The sequence below is a fragment of the Suncus etruscus genome, chromosome 4 (assembly GCF_024139225.1).
Source record: "Suncus etruscus isolate mSunEtr1 chromosome 4, mSunEtr1.pri.cur, whole genome shotgun sequence".
Taxonomy (NCBI): Eukaryota; Metazoa; Chordata; class Mammalia; order Eulipotyphla; family Soricidae; genus Suncus; species Suncus etruscus.
This window is the reverse complement of record NC_064851.1, coordinates 56,418,259-56,423,371: the sequence shown is the minus strand read 5'-3', so window position 1 is coordinate 56,423,371 and position 5,113 is coordinate 56,418,259.

The window sequence follows — 5,113 nt, the reverse complement described above, 5'->3', positions numbered from 1 at the left end:
GCTTTTGCAAAGGTTAGCCGGTTTTTATGCTCTGAGGTCCCTCCCTGAAAATGGCGTCTGGGCGAGCGAGGTTTCTGGAGGCTCTTTTTGCCCCACTCGCAAGAGTTTCACGCAAGAGGACAGTAGACAGACATAGACAGGTCACACTCACAGTCTTTCACAGCTGAGCCCCACTGGGCCGGTGTACTTTCGCGGATTTTCCCCGCCTGGTGTCACACACAGGGAGCCAGCTTTTGCAAAGGTTAGCCGGTTTTTCGCTATTTATTTCTTTTCTTAATCACCCCTACCTGGAAGATCCAGGTGGGATGACAGGCAAAAACAATATTACAACAATTACTCAATAATTCCCCCTTTTTTGTAAGCAAACAATAATAGTATACAATACAATACAATAATAATATACAATACAATACAACACTATATAATTACAAATACAAAACTTTAATGAAATATTAAATACTATAAAATTAAAAACATTAATTTCAATTAATTAAAAACATTTAATTACACTAATCATAAATTAAATATACTTTAAAAGATTTTAATCATAAAAAATACAAATATATAAGTTAAAATTTTTTTACTAAGTTCAAAGTTACTCTCAAAAAATAAGGAGTATAGAACTCCTAAAAGTCCAATCAAAGACATTTGATGAATCAGGAAGGACGAGTTGTAACTTGATATAGGACACAGCACTGGAACAGTTAATGATGTATTCCTCAGTTCGATATCAGGAGGCTTGCAATTGTGATGAGACTCCTACAAATAAAACGTTAAGAACTAGGAAGAAAAGATGAATTGTGAGAAATAATAAATTAAGGCATAAAGTGTCAGGAAAAGAAAACCATAAACAAAAATTACAAAACCAATAAACATGCAAATACGTACTATATAAAATTATGGGAATAACACTCATTTATAATTGCCAGAAATATCTATTAGACAGGAATCAAAATAAAGCCAAAGAAAAAATTTGAACTGAATCAAAAAAAAAAAAGAAAAACCACTTTGAAAATACAATAATGAAAAAACTGTTTAAATGAATATTTCACAATAACAAAAAATTATAGTAACGAAAAAAATTTTAAATCAAAGTCGAGTGAATCTATACGATCAAGAATTTCATGCACAACATGACCATAAAATTCTATAATGCAAATATGAAACAATAAATATATTATAATCAATCATCAATAATGAGCATTGTGAACAGTCTACCCAAAATTATGGTTATATCAAAACTATAATTATACCTCCATCTCAAAATCTATGTTGAGAGCAATAAAACACTGATGTTACAATGAAAAGTCAAAAGTTGCCAAATGAATATATATCAATACACAATCACAAAGCAACATTAACATGATTAAGAATCTTTCTTTCATATAGGTCTTAAGTAACATCAATATATTGCAAAATCTTCTAATTAATAATGACCTAAAACAATACTGAAATTAAGGCATAAATACATCATACAAACAACCACAATGGGAATTCATCATATTCATTCCTATTTAGGAATCATACCTAAAAAATGACCAGTAAAACATCAATGATAATTGACAAATAAAGGAAATGATCATTAAATATTCATAGTAGAACTTTGAGAAATATAAAACAAGATATATGCTGCTGTAGATTTTACCGATACAATAGGAATTTTCTTGATCTTCTTATCATCAAAATTGATCCAATACTGTTCTGTGGCAATTTTACAATATGAAGTACAATGTCCATAATGAACTTGGCCAAAATGATTTGATACTGATGATAAATTATATTTTTCAATCTTGTTATTATCTTCTTGAGTGAACTCTGCTAAATTGAGGTCTTCCAAAGGAAAATCCACATAAGTGTATAATTTTTTAATCTGTTTTCCATCAAAAGCAAAACGTTTCAAATGCATTATCAATACGGGAGGTATTTTCCATAAATATGTTTTCTTTGAAAAATTCCTTTTAGTGTTGCAATTATAACAGTGAATTCTATTGTTATCTCTCAAATCTTCTTCTTTAAAAAATTCAACAAGGCATTCCTGTAAAGTACATTTATCTGCAGACTTGACAGCCAGGGACAACTGAACAAATGTTTCATAAACCTCAGACTTTTGGTAACATGTAAGACACTGTAGTATAGATTTAAACTGTCCTTGAAAGATATCATAGATAATAGATTTGCAAGCTCTAAATTGTTCATATTTATCATTGTCTCTAAAGTGTACAGTTTCATCTGTTATTGAATTTTTAAGCAAATCTTGATGTAGTCCTTCTATAAGAAACATTAATAATTCGTGAGGATCCTGTTGGTTGTGTCCAGCAAATTGGTCATTGAGTAAACTTATTGTTGCTTTGAAACTTTCAGGATTGAAATACTTATGGCATCCATTTCCCATGATTTTGATAAGATGACCAAATTTATCTGCTAATTTACCTTTATGTCCCTTTGGATTTTCTCTGTTAATATCTTTTTTATAATGATCTTGATAAAAATACTGAGTCAAGTCTGTAATATTATACAAGCATTGCAATATTGAATTCATGTAACATGAGTTACCCAAATTTTGTAATCCAGTGAAAACAGGTTTCTGTTTTTCTATTTGTAGTCCAGACTGTAAGGATTTTTCACTTTTGTCAGATTCACTGAGAATATGAGGTATGAAAGTTAATCCCTCACTTTCCCAGTCACCTCAGCAGCACCACAACTGTTAATATCTTGAACACTCTGTACTTGATGTAGGGAGGAATCTATAGTCCCAGCAACCTGACCTTGATCATCAGCGCCTGTCCGATTTCTAACGAGGCGCAAGGGGACCCAAAATTTCTTAGAAGGGTTGTCATTAGTAGAAACATAAGCATCCCTGTTCGGGCGCCAAATGTGGGGGGAAGTCAAACCCCTTGTTGATGGTCTCCAAGTCAAAAAATGATTCCCAAAAAGAATCCCATTCTTCCGTCCCCCCTTTTGGGGGAGACTTTGATAATAATGTCCGGAGTAAATAATCAACGAATGCAAAAGATTAGGGAACCAAAGGTTCAGCAAAGAAAGTCTTTTGTCAGTTGCAGCAAGCTCCAAAAAGCAAACTGAACAAGCCGTTAGTTCTGGCAAAAGAGCTCCCTATGCCTCCCCAACAAGCTATTTATTTCTTTTCTTAATCACCCCCACCTGGAAGATCCAGGTGGGATGACAGGCAAAAACAATATTACAACAATTACTCAACAGATGTCCACTCTCTCCACTCTTATTCAACATAGTCTTAGAAATCCTAGCAATAGCAATCAGACAAGAGAAGGGAATAAAAGGAATTCAAATAGGGAAAGAGGAATTAAAACTATCCCTTTTTGCAGATGACATGATGATATACATGGAAAACCCTAAAGAATCTACAGTAAAACTCCTAGAAACAATAAACCAATACAGCAAAGTGGCTGGTTACAAAGTCAATACACAAAAGACAGTAGCATTTCTCTATACAAATAACGAAGTAGAGGAGAGAGAGATTAAGAATACAACTCCATTTAAAATAGTATCAAAAAACATCAAGTACCTAGGAATCAACCTTACAAGGGAAGTGAAGGACTTATACCAGGCAAACTTCAAAACAGTTAAGAAAGAAATTGAAGAGGATCTAGAGAAATGGAAGAACATCCCATGCTCATGGATAGGTAGAATCAACATAGTCAAAATGACCATCCTACCCAAACTCCTATATAGATTTAATGCAATCCCCATCCAAATTCAAACATCATTCTTTAAAGACTTAGAAGAATCAATCATAAAATTTATCTGGAACCACAAAAGACCCAGGATAGCCAAACACATACTAAAAAACAGGAAGCTGGGTGGCATCTCTTTACCTAACCTGAAGCTATACTATAAAGCCATAGTGATCTAAACAGCATGGTACTGGTACAAGGACAGAGTCTCAGACCAGTGGGTTAGAACAGAATTAACAGACATAATCCCCCAGATATATAGTCAACTAATATTTGACAAAAGAGTCAAGAACTTGAAATGGGACAAAGAAAGTCTTTTCAACAAGTGGTGTTGGTCCAACTGGAATACCATTTTTAAGAAATTGAAAATTGACTCATACCTCACCCCATGTACAAAAGTCAACTAAAAATGGATTAAAGACCTTGAAATCAGACCTGAATCTATAAAGTTTATTGAGAAAAAATAGGCAGTAAGAAATGATTCATTCACAGACTTTTTAGCAGCATGAATGGACCTTGAACATATTACGTTAACGAAGTAAGTCAGAAGATGAAAGATAAACATAGAATGATAGCACTATTCTGAAGCACTTAGAAACTACATAACATAACATCATAACATAACATCACAACATAACATAATAAATATAATATAATAATATAATATAATAAATATAACGTAACATAACATAATTATAATATAATATAATATAATATAATATAATATAATATAATATAATATAATATAATTAATATAATATAAATGTATTATCTTATTCATTTGGGGTATCAGAAGTCCAAAACAGGTGCACCAGACTAACATTAAAGTGTTGACAAAGATGTATTATTTTATGTAGATTGTGTTTCTTTGCATTTTTCAAGTCTCCAGACACCAACTGCATTCTGTGACTTGTATTCCAATTTTTAAGTCTCCCAAGTCAACAATATCACTGAGTCAAGCTCTTCTCATACTGCTTTTTCCTGGTCTATACCTTTGTTATTTATTTTCCACTGTTTAAAGAAATGCAAGTATACTGCTATAAACACTTTTGTAGTATGTATAATGATACATTACTTAAAACTAATATGTTATAGGTTAAATAGGAATGCTGCAATTCCAAGGAACAACCAAGAAAAATATGCAATTTTAGGTATAATTGTTAAGCCCACAGTAAAGGTAAAATAAAATATAAAAATACAGCACCCAAAATTAGGAAAAGAAAAACAAAAAATAGAGATAACTTAGAAATGTATAAAAGAGTATGTTTCTAGATCAATATATTGGTATTGATATAATAATCTTTAATTATAGATTAATTCTATCACATGCAAAAAGTTGTTCGACTAAAAGCAATACCCAACTGTGATCTTTTTAGAAACTTACTTTCAAATAACAAACAAGT